Source organism: Drosophila simulans, chromosome 2R (genome assembly GCF_016746395.2).
Source record: "Drosophila simulans strain w501 chromosome 2R, Prin_Dsim_3.1, whole genome shotgun sequence".
Lineage (NCBI taxonomy): Eukaryota > Metazoa > Arthropoda > Insecta > Diptera > Drosophilidae > Drosophila > Drosophila simulans.
In genome coordinates, this window is record NC_052521.2 from 9,227,806 (window position 1) to 9,249,624 (window position 21,819).

Sequence of the window (21,819 nt, forward strand, 5' to 3'; positions counted from 1 at the left end):
AGTTGAGGCGAACTCGACGTCTATTGCATATGGACGACAACTTAATTGCGGTAATTATGCATTAGTTCACATCGGAATTATACGACTGTAGCTGCTTAAGAGATAACCTTGTCGAGAGCCTATCGATCGCGCAGACTTTTACATATATATCTGTAACTCGCTTCTATTAGTAATATACCCGATTGCTCATTATGAAATAATTTGTTTATTATTGTGATGTGTAGTAACATTTTGTATAGAAGTCACATTAAAATTTAAAATTTTGCTCAGCTGTATTTCGATGCTTAATTCTAGGCAATTCCAAAGCAGTTAATGTCAACATTTGCGTTCTTACTTCTTATACTATTTCTTTTTGGAACCAATCCTCTCAGGATGCATATGGGTGGCTGTCAGGACTGGATGCTTTTTAGGATCGTTCTCTTTCTGCTGGATGGCATATATATATGTATATATATACTGATAATTATTTTATATAAAAAAAACTATTGTTTATGTGTCCAGAAAGAAGAATGTGTATAATATCCCCATGAATATATAACAAGTTTTCCCGACTATCTTTTCAAAGTAGTATCACGCGATCAACGAGCATATTCTTGGCCCAATCTGCATACTGGTAGCTAAATCCGATCTATAAGACATACTAAGCCCGACTAACTACACATACATAAGGTGTAAGTCGGACTAAGCCGCCATATGAGTATGCAAATGCTGCGGCTGTCCTTGAATAATCATCGCTGAGACATTTGATACAATACAAACTCAGAGACAAACTGCTGTATTTTATGACATCCAGCAGCCGAAAATCACTTGGCTGGGTTCTATTGTAACCTGTTTTCGGAATTAATTCACATTTCGGCTTGCGTCAAGAGCAGAATCGGCTATATCTAACATCGGGTGGTGATATCAATCTTTATAGTTCAGACAAAGTTAGTTGGCCCGCCCGCAGAAAGAAACCGAAAGGCTAAGCCAACTCTTGGTTTCAATGGATCCCCAGACCAAGCCTCGACATCATCATCTGGGGATCGGTTCGGTTAAAATTAAGTATTTTTTTTAATGCCTTCCAGCTGCGTGTGTAGTTGGCAACTGAAAATAAGAGTGATTCGTTACCAGCTTTAATCGGTGTGTGTAGTTTCATGTGTAGTTTGTTTTTACTATTCCGATGGCACTGCCATATCATCGGCTTAAACTCGTTTGGCGCGTCTGATGAATGCCCAACTGCTGCCGCCTTAATTGTTATTAATCTGTTACTCTTTAATGGCATAATTAAATAAAAATAAAACGCCAATATGTAAAGCAGGCCCACGCCTCCCAGTTGCGAGTTGAGGCGCAGACATGCTCATGACCACTGTCCATCAAAACCGCAATCTACATACAATGATCGATCTGCAGATCGAAAAAGTGAGGTGGGCGTGGGCGCTGGGAACCTAGTTTGTTGAAACAAAATATATATATTTTGGAAATCCAAGCAACATCGGGTAGAATAGCCGAATACACTTTATAAAAAAACCTATCTTTTCAGCAAAAGGTGTTTGCACTTCTATAGAGTCAAGCAAATAAAACATTGAGCTTAATATTGTTAATGAATTTAAAGTATTTTTAGATATCACGAAGTCTTTTATTTTATACTACACCATCTTTTCAACATTAACTAATGTTTTGTTACCAATTTACTGTAATTTATGATTTCCCTAATGCCAACCAATAAATTAAGTATAACGCGGCAAAAACATATTGGATGCAAAGCAATTAGTGCGATTTCCTATTTGGTTAATTTGCAAAAAATTAAAACGGGTGTGCTATGGCATTCTGGCATTTGATTCCGTTTATTGGTTTGAGCGGCTTGTGCCCAGCCAAATCGGGCAGAAACCACAAATGGCCAAATGGCCAACTGGCAAAATGCCATTTTGCAAACGCAAAACGGAAGATTAATGAAACTCGAGTACACAGAAATCGACGAATCTGCAGCTATATGGCAGGCAAATCCAATGTTAATGGCGCTCAAACCCGCCCAAGCCGATGTCAAAAATGGCTCGATTCTCCTGCAGTTGGTAGTTGGTTTTGTTTTTTTTTGTTTGTTGCCAAACTTTTACTTCCGCCAGCGAGGAATATACATACATCTTTTGTGTGTTCTCTGAATGGTTTAATTGATTTTCTGCACAACGCACTCGAGGCGACATTAATTGCTCGTCGTAGGCCCGAACAAGTAGCTTTTGATGTCTGTGGAAATATGTAGCGTATTTGTGGCCATAAATTGCTGGCGAGTGAAACAAGAGTTTTAAATAACGCATAATTGAACAAAGGAGCCACACAAAGAACGCAACAAATGGATTTGGCGCCCAGGGCGAAGTTAGAACGCCATGTTAATTGAATTAACCGAATGGATTATGCTGCATTTAGCAAAATTAATTTCCATAAATGCTCAATCGATCATTATTATCGTTAAGCGATTCTCGGCGAGTGAATTTCACTTTTTGGTTTCACTTTTATTATTATTATCTGCGCAAACGTGTTCCCAGCCTTATGACATAATACTCCGTCTAGTGAGTGAGTTACCCTAACCCAACCCCCATATATCCGGTTCAGTTCTGGCATTTGAAAACGGTTTAAAACGGCGAAAAACAAAAACTGGCACTTATAATTATTAAGTTTTATGCCCGCTGCCCCCGAGTGCTTAGTGTTTTATTTATTCTACCAGGGGGAGGGGAAGGGGAGTAAACTAGTTTTTCGTGAATTATGATATGTCCGTAAAACAGACGACGAAATTTTCACAGTTTAGTAGGTGCTAGATGTACGGGTAGCTGGCTTTATCAATCCCAAAAGCTGTCGCCGTCGTTCTTTAATATCTCATTTTATTAACTTGATGGGAGTTCAAAAGTTGGAGCTCCAACACAAGCCACTCTGATATCCAGAGTTCAACAAACGATGAGCCGCCAGAAATCATGTTACCAAACTTATTCGTTCAAGTTTAGACCATCTGTTTGATCGGCTCGAGTGTTTGCTTTTCTCTATTCGAGTATTTGTAAATATATATTTATGCCACTAAATGCCTGAATATATTCACTTACTTTTTGGCAACTTGTAAACTGGTTCGTTTCAATTCGAGAATTTGCATAAAGTATTTAACATTTACCGTTATGCATTCATAATGAAATAAATCGAGAGAAATTGAAAAAGTCCACAGGCAAAACTCTTAACTGAAAATGAAAACAAGTTAAACCAGAACAAGTCAATTAATATCGATATACAAATACATATGTAGATCTCTAGCCAAAAAAAAAAGTTGCTTTAAGCTTGCTCGTCACTTGGCAACCGCAAGTGCAATAAAACCCGATCGAATATTTTTTTATATATTTTTTATACCCCTATGAGATGTGGCTTTCTGTTCTTTTTTACAGGAATTTCCGCTGAATGGCAATGCCAAGTAATGACCTTGCCGTGGCATTGCTACTACACAGTAACAAAACACATATTTTTGAATTGTAAGAGTCTTAATACAAATATAAAGTTTAAAAAGCAAAACATTATACATACTTTAGTTTATAAAACTTTTCTCTAAAAAAGGTAGGTACACTTTGTTGGAAAGAAAACATATTTTAAACTTTGAAAACATATATTATCCGTTGCTGTTTTCTGAATTTAAATCACAGAATACGTTCTGGAACTGAATACCTTAAAAAATGTTAATTTTCTTGAAACATGATTGTTTCAAGGTAAACTACACATTCTTGTTGCATTATTTCTTTCAGTGTGATGATGCTGCTTCCGTGACGTCACTCTTAATGGTAACAATATATCAAAATCATAAGAGAGTGGGATTTTCGGCCACGTATTACCTGTTCTTCAGCATGCGCGCCTCTCATCTCGCCGGATGATGATGATGATTCACACCAAATCATTGGTTCCGTCCAATAATGATGGGGCTTTTCCAAGGACTTCCCACTCGCTGGAACGCCCAAACGCTTCTTGGACTCGCGCCGGTCGTTTAAGTTGTTTATGGGCCTGGTCAGAACCGAAGCCTGGAAGGTCTGGACCATGGCTCGTTTACATTGTTGATGGGCTGGATGGCCGCGAGTTGGCGTTTTTCTTGGCCGCCTTGTTAACATGATGGGCAGCAGGCAGCAGTCGCCAGTCGCCGAAAGTGAAACTGAAATCGAAAACTATTTGCGAAAATAGAGCAATAAGTTGGTAAGGCATTGGGTCCAGGTCTACTCCATGTCCTAGCCATTTGCGTTCGCCTCCTCCTCCTGCGGCCGAGATGCGTCCACCACGATAGGCGGACAAAGTTATTAAGGACTGACTGACTGGCGAGCGTGAGTCTGGCAACACGGGGACAACGTGGCGCATTATTTTATTTCGGATTTAATGATGGCCAGAACAGAACAGAACTGAAAAGAACAGAGGAGAACCTCTGTCGCCGTCTGATTGGAACGACGACGTCCAACAAATTTGAGCCTGTCTAGTGGTCTATTGTCGTGTTGCCCACTGCATTTCTTGGGGGTGTTGCTGTTGTCTGTTTGTCGCCGATGTTGCTGCTGTCAGTTGCGTGATGCTGTTGCTGGTTGCTTCGGCTGCTGCGGCTGCTTGATGACGTCGTAGACGGAGGCGTTGCCGCCCAATCACCAAAAGTGATCGCGATTGTGCCGCAAGTCTGAGGCCCAAAAAGAAAACGATACATATATATGCTCGAGCAACTAACAAGGTTGCAAACTAAGTTGAAGGTCAGCACGTACGTGTGTGTGTGTGCAGCTCCGTCCATATGGGTCTGTCTATACTATATAGTCACATATGCACGAGTACATATATATCTGGGCGAGTGTGACTGATCGGCGGGGCTTAGCGTATCGATATCGGTCGAAGTTGCAGTCGCAGTCGCCGTCTCTTTACATGTAATAAGTAACAAATGCCGCACGACATTCGACAGTTTTATGCCAAGACATTTGGGTGGGCGGGGGTGCTGGCTGTGGTACCGCCTTATCTTGGTAATTGAAGCAGTTGCTTTGTCCATAAATTCCTGGCCAACTACGTGGGCTGTCCACTGGATGCGGCCGCTTTGGACTTGGCTTACGCAGAACTATGCGGCGTGTAATTAAAAGGCGGCCGAAGGAATTCTAATGTGTGTATGACACTGGGCTTCCCAAATGGAAAGAGGCATTTCATTCAAAGTTGTCCTTTAGCACTAAACAAGTTTTAATTTTAACAATACACTATACTATACTAGTGTATTAGCAAGAATTTTCTACTAATTTTTATTTTTGAAGTATTTTATATGACTTTATATTAAAGACAATTGATTGATTGCCTAGAAAAATATTAATAATATATTTATATGTAAGATGTTTTTTCTTAAATTAAGGAATAATCTTATCTTAGATAATCTATTAAGCCTAGATATTAAGACTGTTTTCTTACCCCTTGAAAAGCTACTGTGCCGCATGGACCCAATGAAGAGTGTAAGTCTCCCAACTTTGGCCCAACCCGCTGGCCGGAAAAGGCCAACAAATCAAGCCTGGAACACTGACAACGACAGCCACTAATGACCAAGTCAAAGTCAGAGTTAGAACCATACTCAAGCTCAAAGTCAAAGTCAGAGCCTGTCTAACATCAAACAAATGCAGTTGTTCCTGCTGCCCGTCGAGCCGCATGGAAATGGAAATGGAAATGGATATGGACAATGACGGGGGAAAATGCAGATGGCTACTGCTGATGTGAAATTTACTTGCACTTAAGTGAAAACACTGATTGCCCTGGCATTGGCTTAATTAACCAACTGAAACTGAAGCCGCCCGGCTGCCATTGACAATGAAATGGAAAACTATCAGTGCTATCAGCGCCTTCTGCTCCTAATCCTCCTGCGTCCATGGCTCCCCCATGGAACACTTTCAGCGATGGAACTCGTTACCCGGCCAAATCCGACCATCCGCCTATCGTCACGCATGGATCGCAAATTTATTTGTCAATCAGGCAAAAGTATGAAGCCAGCCGGAGCATAAAATACACATAATTGCATTTGGCCTCCGCCTGCGCCTGCGCCCATCTGCTCTGCTCAGCTCAGCTCCCAGGGATCAGTGCCTCCGATAAGCCTGGTTCTTAATTCCCAGCCAAACCCCGACTCCAACTCCAACTGCAACTCAACTTCAACCTTGCCTGTGAGTTTGAAATGCTCTCGTAATAAATTGAATTCACCTTTTGTGTCCGTTTGTGTTTGCTTTAAAATAACAACGGCAGAAACACGGCCCTTTCTTGATCCCTACACGAAAAGAAAATTCTTTTTGAGAATATGGATAGCTAATTAAGCTCAAAAGGCGAAAAGGTGTCAGATTTCAGCAGGTAAATATCTCAATTGATAAGTAAGGGACTTGAAATGGTTTGTGGCATTTTAATTCTTGGAATAAGAGGGTTACTTCTTTGAAGTGTTCTACTTTGAATCCTCCAATAAGGACATTTTATAATACTATTACAAATTAATTGTCATAACACTAGACTCCTCCTTTTTTTTCTCTGTACAACCCTAGCTCCAATCCAGACCAATCCCAATCCCATTTCCACTTCCATTTCCATGACCATCTACATCTACTGGCACTTCTAAGACCCACACACGCATGTACCACTGGCCAGCAATTGGCATAAATATCACTTTGCTCCCTTGAGCGTGTGGCATCTGGAGGCAGGCAGGAGGTAGGAGTTCAGAGGAGCTGGCTGGATGGGGAGACCCACGTCCAAGTTCAGAACCCTTTGCCCAGCCCAAAGTAGCTGCGGATGGAGTGGAACGGCAGCAGCGGCAGCTTGATAAATTTTATACAAGTTATTCTAACATTTTTACTATTCGCCGGCCGACACCCGAGCGCAGGGCCCTTGACCACTCCGTGATTGAGTTAACTTCATTTGCTTGACTTGGCCAAGACAAGACGCGTGCTGCCTGCTTGGAACTTGGACCTTCTCCTCTCTAGCCCGATCCTCGGGAATTTATTTTATGGCTCCCTGGCCAAACATGTCAGTTATGCCCGCGAAAGTACATATCATCAGAGGCACTGGACATGCGTGTAGGTTTCCAGCTTAGATCCAGCCTCCAAGGCGACGCGGATCAGAAATGCTGGCCTCGGATATATTCTGAGAAAAGAAATCGTAATCTTGTAGATTATATTTAACATTGTTTAAAAATAGGAAACCAACTTAAAAAATGTAATTTATTCATTTAACTTTTACTTCTTGTTTGACTAATCTTACTCTTATCTGTTAGAAAATTTCATTTTTAAACTTGGTCTAAAATCAATTTCAAATATTGGCATCACTATTGGCTAGAATGCAGTTGGGAAAAATCTGTAGGAACTGGAGGAAAAGGGTGTTTTTGAGGAAAAGGTGGAGTCGAAGGTGGACTTGGATGAAATGGAAGTGGTGTCGGAGGAGGAGGAGAATTCCGGGCCAAAGACACAACAAAAGCGGCGCGCTAACAAATTTATGGCAAATTTTTATAGTAAAATCTCGGAAGTGTCGAAATTGTACGAGAACGAGAACCAAACTAGCAGCCAAGTTGTCTTCCCGGCCAATTGAAACCCCCGCCATTTTCCATTCCCCGCTCCCACCGTCCGTTCGTGGCTTTTACTTCTGTGGGGGGTCAAAACCTGGACCTGCCCATGTACCATGCCACGGCAATCGTGCCGCCCTGGGTTTCGTGGCATCGACATGGGCCTCTTGGTCGGCAGTTGGACCTCCTTGTACTTGATAATGTGGTAATTTAGGGCCCCACTGCACGCCTCCCATTTCAGTGGTTTCACCAAGACCGAGTGGCGCAGGCAATAGAATATCGCTGTTTAGCTGCGTTTTTTTTTTTTTAGATTTTATTCGATGAAATTAAATTTGAATTTATGCCTGTTTCAGCTTAAAGTAAAATGGTATATTAAAAGTAGGTGGAAGAAACCCTATAAAGAGAGTATATCCTTGATAAAGATCACTAGCAAAGTCGATCTGGCCAGTTCCACGATGTATAATAATGATTTTTTGGTGTCAGTTTTCTCGACGTTTAAACATCGATATAATCGGGTTATTTGATTGTGATTTATATATTTAAATATTAAAATATTTCAAATCATCAAAATGAAACACATGCCACCACCGCAGTTTCATTATGTTTTTCATTATTTGAGACATCTGTATTTTAGCCAACACCAAAGAATTCCCTCGCAAATTTTCAGATCGTTTAGCATTGTGTGCACAACGGGCTCATAATTTAGCACCTTGGTTTCTTCACACATTTGGTCAACTGCATGGGGTCCATAGCTTCTGGTTCTGGCTCGGAGTCCGAACTCGATTCCGGAACACGGAGCTCGTGCCGAGGCTGTCAAAGCTTGTCGAATGACTCGGCGGGTCCTCCTCCACAGATTCGCTTTATTGTTTGCATATTCGCACATATCGGGCGAACAATTGACGTCTGTGACAGAGGTGACCCAGTTCCGCAAGAGAACACTCTGGGCGGCTTAAGTACTTTGGCCAAGTTTCTCCGCCAAGGATTTGGAGCAGTCTGCTCCACCACGAGGGAGTGGCGCTGGTGATATTGAACTTTGCTTGGTCAAGTCGCCGTCACAGTTGCAGATGGAGTTGCAGATGCAGATGCAGATGCTAATTGCAATTGCAGCCGCTAACGCTTATCGTCATGTGTCGCTGGCATGTGGATGCCGGGATGTGGGCGGAGTGTGGGCGGAATGTGGGCGTGGGTGGAAGCGGTCGGTCGGCTGTCACAATTTTGATTTTGAGCGGGACTGACAGGTGGAACGGCGACTAGGCAGCGGCATTAATTACGCTGCATTTGCTGACCAAGCATTCTAATTCGCATTCACATTTGCTAGCACAATGCGGATATCTGTTCCCTTCTAAGCCATCAAAAAATAAGAAAACACATTCAGAAACTTGGAAAAGTTAAATAAATGTGTAAGATAAAATAAATTCGTATTAAACTTACTTATTAGCAAGTTAATAGAAAAGTAAATGGACTAACTAAAAACAACTTAAAGGTAATGCCATACATAGGTACAGAGATTTTAACTGCTCAATAATTCTTTAAAATATATACTATATATAATATTCGACAGAGTTCCTATTTATTAGTTTCCGTCCGATGTCTAGTGTTCTTGGGCCATAAAATTGGCTGAGTGCAACAGTAGAAGTTGCCGCAGTTGAAGCGGCAGTTGCATTCCCTTATCTTGTGTAATATTTTCATGTACGTGCCAGAGATTCACCTGAGACTGAGGCAGGTTACACGTGTTACCCCGCCCCAGGAATCCCCCCCCCCCCCCCCCCCCCCCCCCCGAGACGTGTACTGCGGGCACACGTTGTTGTGTCCTTAGATTGCACTTAACATCGATGTAGACACTTCCTGGCTGGAGGCGGGCCACGATAGACTCCAGGTCCAGGAGGCAGGTGCCCGAGGAGTAATGCAGATTCGCGGGAAACGCCGATCGCAACTTGAGTAGCCAAGGGTTTAATTGATTTATTAAAATGCCAGCCATCGGACACATATTTATGATGGGAACTGCGGTTCGGAAGGCTTCGATTTCGAGCTGCTGTGGCTAGGATCCTTGATCTGCAGTCTGCACTCCTCGCTGATTGGTATTGAAATGGAAAAATTAGAACAAGTGCCACTCGAAGCGGCTGGCAAAATCAACAATGAAAACATTCCCCATCCCCCGCCAGCTTTCGTAGTCGCAATCGGCGTCAGCAATAAATTAAAGGCAATTTTGGCCAAATAAAATGTTAACGGTCTCCTCTCGGCCGGTGGACACAGTGAACCATCTGTACAGCGGCCACGGTCGGCATGGCATGGCTTGCCCTTTTTCAACTCGGGCTCTGTGCACCGACCCAAGCGGACCTGATATGATGGACAATGTTGTTGCCGGAGCTGCTAACACAAACATTTGGCCAGGCTTAGAGCACTGCGAAGAAAATCGGAGACTCGAATTTTGGGGATATACACTTTAGTTATATGCATTCTGTAAATATAGTTAAACGTTTAAATCATAAAACATATTCTAAAAACATATTCATTTTAAAAATACTTCTTTGAAGTTTCGCTTTTATTTCTCAGTGCACATGCAGACGACTTCGCATAGCTTTTGGTATTTGTCACGTTCATCCATTTTGAGAGGACCACGTACATGCTGAGGCATTGTTAATAACTTTATTCGTCGACGTCGTTGTCCTACTTGTTGCTGTTACCGCCACTGCCAACTGCGAGGGCTTCTTTTGGGGATGATTGAGGTGGAACCGCAGGCAGGGCCAGAAGTGGAGGCGGAGCTAGGATGGATCCGATGTGGCGGAGAGATGGGGGACACACAACACCACCGTTATTTATGAGGCACGCTCAATTATTGGCAGTGACTCGGGCCTCGTGGCGCCCGCATCCGTGGATTCAGCTCCATGTTCGCCCAGTTGACTTCAGCATAATCAGGCGAATCAGCTGAGTCTGGACCGGAGCGAACCAAACTTGAGCTTGAACCTCCCAAATCGCTTGGCGGCGGCGGCGGCCGGCAATTAAGTCACCGTTTTGCCGTTATGCAAATAGCAACAAGGTCAGACAGCCAACAGGTATTGGGTGGATTTGGGGGCATGTGGGGGATGTGGGGTCTGTGGAACCTGGACTCGGAATGCGCTGCATCATCCATCGCCACGGCCCAATGGGGTTTCCTGTTTTGTACTGGCTAAGCGCGGAATTAGAACAAATTGTCCATGATCAATGCGGGGTCATTGTTGTTGGGGGTTCGCCAAAAGTGTTCGCCATTATGCCATCCGATTCGACCTGATTATGGGCCAGATTCCGACAAGGCAGCAGCCCTGGGAAGTCCGCCGAGTGTAGTCATTGGGTTCTCTAACCGCACAGTTTTGTAGGCCGTGAATACCCATTTAATTATGAGTTACTTTGCGAACTGAATCACCAGTGTGGTTCGGCTGCGGTGAAAGTTCTGGCAAATATTTATCTGGCGATAAAAGAACTTACGGTTGGGGAATCTCTGAACAAGGTTCTCGAATGCAAAAGATGTCGCGGGGGTTTCCAGAAAGCGACATATAGGTGGGTGATTTGAGTTATGAGATAAAAGATTGTTACGAAATAACAAAAGCTATTTAAGTACTGAGATCATTGTTGTGTATCCATTGAAGTATGAATTCTAAAAATAAATCTTCTTCACCCACAACTCAAGAATATTTTTAAAGAGAACAATCTTCCCTTAGTGAATGTATCTTATCGCAAACTAAAGGATGTTCATTGAATGACACAATGGCACCTTTCAGCCAAGGGAACCACTCTGTCATAACTAAAAAGTGCTTAAGGTATATTTATGACACAAATTTCTTATTTTATCCTTATTATATTTAAGGGTTGCCGGAATTTCGAATGATTTTCAGCCTTCGGAGGTCGATTGTCAGCAGAAATCGCGGCAAATGAGCCGTGGAACATAAGATATAATATGTATATATCTGAGTCTGACGCATTGACGCGATCGGGCGACTGCAAAAAAATAATAACAAATAACTTCGACTTGGACAAGCTGTTGTCTTTGGTACAAGTGCAGCACAAAAGCGAGCAACTTAAGCAGTAATTATTATTATTTTGATATATATGTATATAGTGTTTTGCCAAGCTATTCCATTATTTCGCGCATGACTAACCAAATGCAATTCGAGATTCCATTCTTTTTCGGTTTTTCCTTTTTCTTTTCCACCTCACTGTGCCATTGAATTCCTTTTGTTCCACTTGGTGGCTGTTGCAATAAAACTGGCGTTCAAAAACTGGCCAAAACGAAAACAAAACTAACAAAAAATCGACAGTAATCGTAAATTTGTAAATCAGTTGCAAGAACATGTGTTTACACAGGCAGTGGGCCCCATCGACTCGGATCATCTCGGATGCAGGTCATGAGCTAATTGAAACGTTCCTAAGTGCCCTCTGTTTTTAAAAATAATCTGACACACTTCCCAGTTTACTGATCTTTAGATTTCTTGTCGCCTTTCGCCCTCGGTGATATTCTTAACAGATTTTGAATCTTGGATATGCAGATCGCAGCGAAGCATCGAAAGCGAAATGGAGGGCAGCTCCGGCTCGTTTGAGGTGGATGAGTCCGATTCGGAGGATGAAACTGAGTCTGAGAAGTGATTCCAGGCCGATCGACCTGCAGCAACAGGTCGTAAGAAATAATCATTAATTTATCGTGAGAGAAATCGACTCAAGTTGGTTCTGCTTAAAAAGGAATCAAGTTGTTCTCGACTGGCATATCCACCACAAAGATCAAGGTCGTAAAAGTCATTTCTTATAATCAAAGCAAAACGATTTTTGTTAAATAGAATATTTGTGCAAGCTAATAACTTTTACGAGTACCACTTTTTAAATTGATATATATTCTCTTTTATTAGATTCAAATACAAAATACTATAATATTAAAGGGTTTTAAGTGCTTCCGCAACAATTGTTATTTACTTAAAAATAATGGACAAAGCAAAACTGGCCAATATTATAACATGATTGAAAATAATATGTTTAAGCTCAATTGTTTCTAGTAATTTTTGTGATTCTCTAAAACGATTATTTCCTTAATTTATTTTTTGTATCTATTATTTTATCTCATTGGAGTTATTAATACTTGTTCCCGAACTTAAAAGTTTTTTCTTCAGTCAAAATTAAATGCCGCCTAAAACTATGCAACGCATGGCCAATAAAACCAAGCCACAACAGTTAATTTTAAATGCAGCAATTAAGAAAAATTTACACACGAACTATGCAAGCGATCGGAAACTTAAGAGAAAAAAGCTCAACCACTCTCACTTTTGCAGACTGGCTAATGCAAATGGTACGGCATAAGACATAGAGACTTGAAGAGTCCAAGATAGGGGGCAATTGAGCTTTGGCTTTACGTTCGAAGCTTTTTTTTCCCGTTGGCTCTTCGCTCTAGTAAAACTCCACTATGCGCCAAGAGCAGCGAACGGATCGACTTAGCAGCTCGTTTTACCTGTTTGCGTTTTCTGCTCTGGGCCTTAACATTATCGATTTGATATTAATTTGTTCGTTTTACTCGCCTTTTTTGCCATTTCATGTTTGCGATTTTGCAATGCACATGCCAGCGCAACCAAGTCGGCCAAGAATTTATACGCGGTGCAATTTCGCCCCGGCTGAGATCGCTAATTAAATGCCAAAACAAAGGCGAGTGCAACGATTAATTGCCGCCCCGAGATTATAGCGTTGTCGCTGCCACAAAGATATGCAGATTGTAGTCCGCCGATTATATAGACATCGCCATGGTTTCAGCACCGATTGATATGCCTTGAACTTAGCTACGATTTGTGGGGCTCTGAGCCAGTTTCCCTCGAAGGTTTGCACCTCGTTTTTATTTAATCGTCTGTTCGGTTTGGGATTTTATGATAAATCTGTTTCAAGAACTAGCGGAAAAATATGCGCTCACATTTAACAATTTATGTAATCAATTAATTCTCTACCGTTAAGTTTAGTCATCAAATTTAATGATTGTCCGCGAAGGACAGTTTTAAATTAATATATCCAAAAAAAAAAAAAAAAAAAAAAAACATTTTGAGCTCAGAAATGAGATCATATATTTGATTTTTGTCTTATAATATGTGATTGTAATTAGTTTGGTTTTGTGGTAACACGAAATTCAATTATAAATGTCATTCAACGTAAATTCAGCTTAGCTGCAAGCTCCATGCCTTTGTATCAGTTGACCATTAGAAGGAACTAGTTCCATTTCCACATCATATACACAGATCCAATGCAGCCCGACCAGTGTTCCATTCATTGGACAGGGGTTGACATGGGCTGACAGCTCGACGGGGAATCAGCGAGTGTGTTGTGACTCGCTGGCCACATCCGATTGACGTCCATTGATGCTGGCAGGTCATGACGATGATAAAGTCGGCCCACGCTTATTGTTGCCTTCTGCCCAATCTCCATACCCTCGACGAATTACCGGTAGCTGAATGCATCGGAAACTGACCACGTCGGTGGCTTCAGATGAGTTTGACATTAGCGAGCGATTAATCAAGCCCGAAAGGTACAATCAAATTCCTGGGAAGTTCCTCAGGACTCTGTCAGCCAACAGAGATATTGCCGAGTTGTCCCAAGGTCATCCCTGCGGTGATTTATGAGCCAAGCGGCACATGCAAACTGGTTTGCCAGACTGCAGGTTCTCCGCAATCTTTTATCTTCACTCTTCATTTGGCTTTCGGTTTCGGCAGCGACGACCCGTTTATCGCCAATAATTAAGCTTGTATACACGGACTTGATTAATTCCAAATAGCAACTAGCTAATTCACCATTTATCTTCATTAGGACCCTGGACTGTGGCCATGTGCATCCAAACAAATGGCGAAGCGTGCTGCAAGTCGCTCTAATTAGTTAATTTGCTCGCTTAAAAACAAAAGACTTAAGCAGCTAACTTGCTTCCAAAAACAAAAGACTTAGGCAGCGAACTTGACTATCCGACACGGGTTAAATAGGCAGAAATGTGATCACTCTCTTCAATTCAGAGCATCCATCAAGTTGTGTGAAATGAACACATCAATGGCCTTTTTCGGACCAAGCTCTGATGAGTCGGCCTAAAAGTCACACCGAACAAGACCTTAAACCGGACGGCACAAATTTATGCCCCGGCTGCGAACGCATTTCTGTGCGGCAAATTCACAAATTCACATGCCCCGATTACGCAATCCCCCACATAAATTAGGCGACTATTTAGCTCGGATCTAAGCAAACCCGTCCGGTCCAAGCCTAATCAGAGCCGAAATCAAGCGTGGCAAATTGGAGCAGACACAAGTGCCGATCGCTGTTAACCAGCCACCAGATACCACCAACCAGTAACCAGTAACCAGCAACCGCCGAAAAGACAGATAAAACCGCCAAGACAGCAGTTAGCTTTTAGAAGCGAAAGCAAAAGTTTTTGCAGCAGTTTTGCACCGCAGAAGAAACCGCAGGAAGGTGGGGAACGGGGTAGGGCATACTAACCGCCAGCTGCCGGACAACTTTTGCACATGCTTTTTGTGTCTCTTTAAGGGGGCTATAATTGCGCAAAAATAACTGAACAAGGCGATCGCCAGCACATTATATAGACCAGCCAGCCAGTCCCGCTCTTGCTAAACCGAACTGGACTCGACCGAACCCCCGATCAGCAATCAATTCAATTCGCCATAACCATTTCTGGGGGCCACACAATAGAGTGGATATCCAAAAATAGTTTAAAAATTTGTTCGGATATTAGGATCGATGTTGGGAATACACTTGCCTATCCACAAATCCTTTGATCCATGCTTAATTTCTAAAGAAATTCTATATAGAGAGTATTGGAGTTGTCCATGTAAGCGTTTAATATTTTATATATATTTAGAAACTTAAATGTACTTGCTAATATAATTATTACCTACAAAGACTATATATGTATTATAGGACGATTAAAGCCAGTACTGCCAACAAATACCATTCAAATGAAGTCTACAATTACGAATACCCTCTGCAAGGGCATGCAAAGAGTTTCCAACTTGATTGAGCAAAATTTGTTTGACTTTGGGGCTTTGAACCGACGGTTCACTGGGGTCAGCGGGTTAAATTCGATATGAATTGATTGTTGGTGGGGGAAACGGAAAAGTCGACACTAAGGTCATCCATAACCATGTGGATTTACTTTCTAATTACTGGTAAACTTGCGCACTTAGGAGCTGGGAGTTTTTGCGGCTGGCTAATTTACGGCACGTCCGCCGAATCCAAAGTGCCCGAAAATAAGTCGGGGCAGCTGCCCCACAGCCAACTCAATTTCAAATTAAATTTGTATTCAAATAGACCGCAGACGGCAGACGGCTGCCGTTGGATGGAGCTGCAAAGGTGCTACAGTGGTGCCATTGGTGGTGCTATTGGTGGTGCTGCTCAACCACTCAACTGGGCAATGACAAGCAAATTAACCGCAACTGCCGCCACCGCCTGCCGCTGGATGTTGCACCATCGCACTCCGTCCGACAATCAGCAAACTGTCGGACTGACTCCTACTGCTCACTGATCCCCCAATCTAAGTCCCAATCCCCGTCTGCTTCTGGTGCCCCTGCTGTTTCCACTGCTGCTGGTTAACTACTTCTCTCGCCCAACCCAACTTCTGCTTGCCGCTGTCCAGGCATATAATTTTCCACACATAACCTTGAGCAAAAAGAAAAATACGTGGCAGCTAAGAAACAGATTCAAATGAATTTATCAGCGCTTGGCTGGTCTTTTGTCTTCGAATTAGTTTGTGTAAATGTATCACAAGTGGCAGTACAGTGAAGCCTGACACAGCAGGCAGATAAATACGTTTATAAGTCTAGTTTAAAGTATACTGAATGAAAGGTTATTAAGAAATATTTTTTAACTCACAGAACTTTTAGCATAAAACATTTTTAAAAAGCAATTCAAAATAATAATCCTTTTATTCTTGTGTTTAGAAGAACAGCATCTTCAACTTAAATAACTCCATTTTAATGCTACCTAATTGCTATTGCCATTTTGCATTTTTATGTTTTTTTTAGATGATTAGAACATTAAATTATGAGTTATAAATACTCAAAGACTGATTGGTGAAGAGCAGACGATTTAATGAGAATTAAATTTGGCACTTGGCACCTATACATTTACTAATTATTTTTAAATGTTTACAGAACCTTTAAATTCAATTGAAGGCTAGAAAATCGAAGCCCTCCTTGAACATGAATATTCAATCGAGCTGGGCCTGTAATTACATTGATAAAACTTCAATTACCGCCCCTTGATCCATTCACCTGCTGCTGGGGCATCTAATGAGTTTCGTTTTCCTTTCCAGCGCAATTGGGGCTGCATAATTATTATTAAAAGCCATATTTGGTCGATTACGGGCAAATTAATTGGCTTCGAAATTGGAGCGCAAAATGCAGCTGCAGTTGGCCATTGTCCGTTGGGTTTTGTATATTTATGTTTCTGTTGGCCTGTGCGGCACCCGCACAAACGTTGGCTCCCCCCAATAACAATTTGTAGAGTAGTCTGAATTTTTTTCCTTGTGGCGAGTGCCCGAGTTATTTCCCCCGGATTTCGTAATGGCCACAGCCGAGAGTCGCCTTTCACTACCACCAAGCAGACAAAAGGCAGCAGCAGCCGACTCATTTCGGCCGTAATTTATTTGTATATGCCATAGAAATTAGTTCACCACAGGAAAAAAAGGCGAAGTAATTCACGCCCACTGCCAAAATGTGAGTGCCAGCACTTGACTCTCGGGCTTTTAGGTATCCAAACTCCCCCTTCGATCCCCTGGTCCAGAAGTTATGCAACAATTAGTGCAGCAGACAGCGAATGCAGGTGAAAGGCTGCTGGCCAAAAGCTATTCGGTTCAAATTCCATTCGAACCCAACAAATCCTGGCCAAAAACACGCGCGATATATATATAACCCTCCCATTCCAAACCAACCGAACCCCTTCGATATAGCGGCTTAAATCTATTGAATATCACTTAACAAGGCGCAGCTGTCAGCGGTTACCATAATGAATTGTTTACGGCACATTGTCTCAAATTACATGATATCATTCCCCAAACGCAGTTCCACAAAATCCCACAACCGGCTGCTGCACGTGACACAGCTTCGATCAGATAGGAATGTACTCCATATGTACATTGTTCATATGGAGATATAACCATCGCTTATAGGGTCAAGCTCTGCTGTTTTCGGCTGCTGTCCAAAATCAGTAGCCGCCGAGCAGGAACTGAACTCGTTAGATTATCGTGCAAACACTTTCGGGTGCCCAGTGCTCAGTATTCAGTACCCGGTAGCCGGAGATCTGGAGATCGGTTGTGACTAGGCAAAAGTCATGGGGAAGTGGACATTCAAATTTATGACATTAAAATGCTTGTATGACTATAATGCCAAGGCAATGCCAACACATCTTGGCCAAAGTCTTCTTGTTGTCTTCAAAATTCCTCGGCTTTAATAGTACACTGAAATAGTTTCAGTTTTCTGGGCCAAAGTACTGATGAAAAGCAAAGATTAGGGTAAAATGAAATAGCAATTAAATTCACGATAGCGAAGAAAGTATCGCTGCAATTAAAGAAATAATAAAACGTTAAATGCCAGGTAGGAACAAAAAGAAAATTAAATTCAACGATTGTTAAACCAGCGACACCATTTAATTTAAAAAAGTGAAATTAAAAGAAACCGAATCGGCAACGATAAAGTATTGCATGTTTTGCGATTTTAATTCCATCATAGTTTAATTGTCTGAATCCTTTCCTTATTTGTAAACTTATGAAATGATGATTTTGTACATAAAATATAATAATATAGAATTTAATATACAAAAAAAGTAGAATTTAGAATTTTCACACTGATTTGTGTATGTATATTTATATCCTTCATAATAGTCTAATTATTAAAAATACTTTAAAACTATCAAGAATTATTTATTGATAATTTAGACATAGCATATAAATATTTTAAAAAAAGCTTTAAGGGTAGATAATAGCTAACACAAACATTCTATGTTGTGAATTCACCAATTTGGTTAAAAATATGATGTACTCTTTATTGATAGCGCCAAAAATTCTCTTAAATCAGTAATACTCTTCTGCTACGAATGGTGCCCCAAGTTGCACATACTTGTCAAAGGTCGCGGCAAGCGAAAGTGACTTTGTGCGTCCCCTGTTTTCAGGTTTCCTTTTTTATAGACTGTTTTTTGCGATTGGCCAAACCCGTTTCCTGCGGTTGCGGCATGCCACAACTCAGAAATCAGCTGCAGCCGAGAGAAAGAAAGAGAAAGAGTTGCGGTGGCATCGCACTGACCTACATCCTCGTTGAGCCTCCGAGGCACTGATAGCTCCAACTCGCAGTTCCAGGTTGCGCAATCCGAGCAAGGAGTATAAAAAAGCACTTAGTGCTAACCTTCGCACTGGAGTTTCGTTGGAGAAGAGGGAGAGCCAATGACATGGGCTACAAAATAGCGCACAATCATTTCGTTAAATGATTTAATTAAGCTAAACAGTTGAACAACATTTGTCCAATCCCAGAAACGAAAAATACCATAGCACAGCCATTCGCTTTGATTCGGCACTCGATGCTTTTCAAGTGTGTGACACATTGGCGTCAAGTTCATAATTCACAATTTATATTACTCCGATTGCGGACAAAAGGCGACCAAGTGGCGCTGATCGGGCGACATTGATTGCGATGATCTGGAGCCGAGAGACTTATGGCCGTAAACGTGAAAGAACCCAGCTCCACGGCCGATCTTGGCCCAATCGATTCTGCAGAACTGGTCTATTCCATTGGCTTCCATTGCGGAGTGTTTCCGTTTTGTTTCTCAAGTTTTTTGTTTGTTTTGGCCCAAAAGCATAAAGGAATTTTTTGCCAATTGAATGATTATGGCAAGTCGGGCTTGAATGGCCAGCGAATGAGTCAACAATTGCTGGGGCGTGTGTTTTCTAAAGCCCAGGGGATACCCAGTTTTTCAACAATTCTGGACAATAGTTTGTTATTCCTTTGTATTGAGAGTGAGAATTATAATCACTTGACTATCAATGGAATAGAAACATTTTCTGTGAAAACACATTTATTCAGAACAGAATTTGGGTGTCTAATTCAAACAACTTTCATGGCTCGTTTTAAATATAATAATTACCGTTTCACTTTGGCAGCTTGACCACAAACTATTCAAAATATTAAACCTTACAAATAAACAAATATTTCATTCCTATTGTAATAAGCAATCCATTTAATTTAAGTCTTTAAGTTCAATAATGATGAAGAAATGGGTTTAAAAACACTACTATAACATTACCAATTTGTATGTTTCAAATATAATTATTAACTTTAGTGGAAAAGCAAATAGCATTTTGTGTTTATATTTAAGCTCTCAAATACCAAAGGTTATTTTGCCCTGCAGTTATCCAACTTGTTTGCGTTGTTTGCATTTTGTTTGGCTCTTCCCCATGGCGATGTTTGTCTGTCGTATCTTCAGTTGCCACTAGTTGGACTTGAACTTTGTGCGTGTGTTTTGGTTTTCTCAGCGTTTTGTTTTCGACTTCGAGCCGCTTGTTTGTCAAGGCTCTGGTTTAGCCCAGTAACTCATAACGAGTGTGACTACAGTGAACCCAACCTAGCACCCCCATATGGTGCCCGAAATTAAAAATATGTTGACCCCAAGGCGTTTTATTTCGGTTTAGCAGCAAATTGGCAACGCTCGATTGGAGGCCCAGCCGCAGACTTTTAATAATTACCAGAGGTGCGGCCACTTGAACTTGACTTTAATTGGCTATCGATAAAGTAACAGCGATCCAGCACCTGTGGGTTCTCTCCTATTTTTATGGGCGTCTTTCACTTTGGTCTTTCACTTTTCATTAACGCGACCAATTGATTTTGGAGCCGTTTCGAATGTTATGTAATCCCCGCATACCAGCGATTTCCGATGCCAGCGTTGTCTCATGGTAATTGAATATGGATTACCAAAGTGTAACAAGTGCAAAGCCGTGCGGGCTGCATATTAAGATGTATGAAATGAACAATAACGGGGGAAACTGCTTCGCATTAACAGCAAATGCAAAACGACAGCTACGCCCCCACTTTGCAGTTTCATCAGCTTTTATGATGCCATCCGCGTGACTCGGACTGTCATACCTACGAATGCTACTCCTCTTCAAACGCACTGGAAATGCTCATAATTTGATAATGGCATCAATTAAACTTGATTGCTGGCCGCGACTCTATGCTGGCTCCCATTGTGGTTGGCCGTAATTAGCACCCAAGCGAAATGTTTATACGCCAGTAGTCAAAACTTCTTATTGCCCGGCTGTGCAAACGGTGTCATTAGTTGGGGATGAGTTATGTATGCGAACCGGAATTTTTTCCTTTTTTTTGGCACGTAATGAAGTCATATTTGCTTAGACAAATTAAATGGGAAACTCTGTGCGCTTCTTATCGATAAACATGCGCAAGAAGAAGCAGCAAGCATTCGTATCAAAACAAAAGACTTAGGCAACGAACTTGGGCTTGCGTCGACATGAATTTATAATTTTACGCGCTGCGGATTTCAAGACAGCATTCCCAGCATTGTTGCTGGGCCCGTCCGTCATCATCAGCAGCCTCACGATCTTTATTCGCCATATACACAGGCAGTGTATATTTTAAGCATATTTTGAACGCAATAAACAAGGATTTAGTGGTCAAATAAAATATTTAAACTGTTCGCCTCTAGTTAAGCTTCTGCATTTCAGTTTAAACAACTTTAGTGCGCTGTTTTCGTGATTTATTCAAATTTGTTGCTTGTGCTAGTACCGTGCCTTAAAATATTAAGCTAAGTATTATGCTATTAAATCGTTGACCCGAATATTTATTATTATTTTCCATATATATAAAGGGTATTCAAGATTTAAATTCTACCAAAGTGTCTTGTCTTTTGCATTTTACAAGCCCAGCAGAATGGTTTTAATTCCATTTCAATTTGATGGAACTAGTGCATTTGCCTCGTGTCACTTTTGGTTTCGCCTGGTGATTTTGCAATTTAATTTCTGCCCGCTAAACGGGTTGCGAAAAAGACTCGGCTAACTCGGACAAGTTCTTGGCTCATGCACTTGTTGCAGCGGTGTTATTTGTTTAATGCAGATTTTTAATTGCCTGTCACATAAATTCCAGAGATCTGCGGGCGTTGTAGAACCGCAGGTAGTTTGACATTTCGATTGACCTTCAGAAAGCCATTAGAATAAGCAGCGCATCGGCCATAAAAAGCAAATATAAAATCCAGAACCGTTAGGCCTGCCAAAAAATGTCGGCTAAAAGCTTTTAAGTAACGAGTTGATA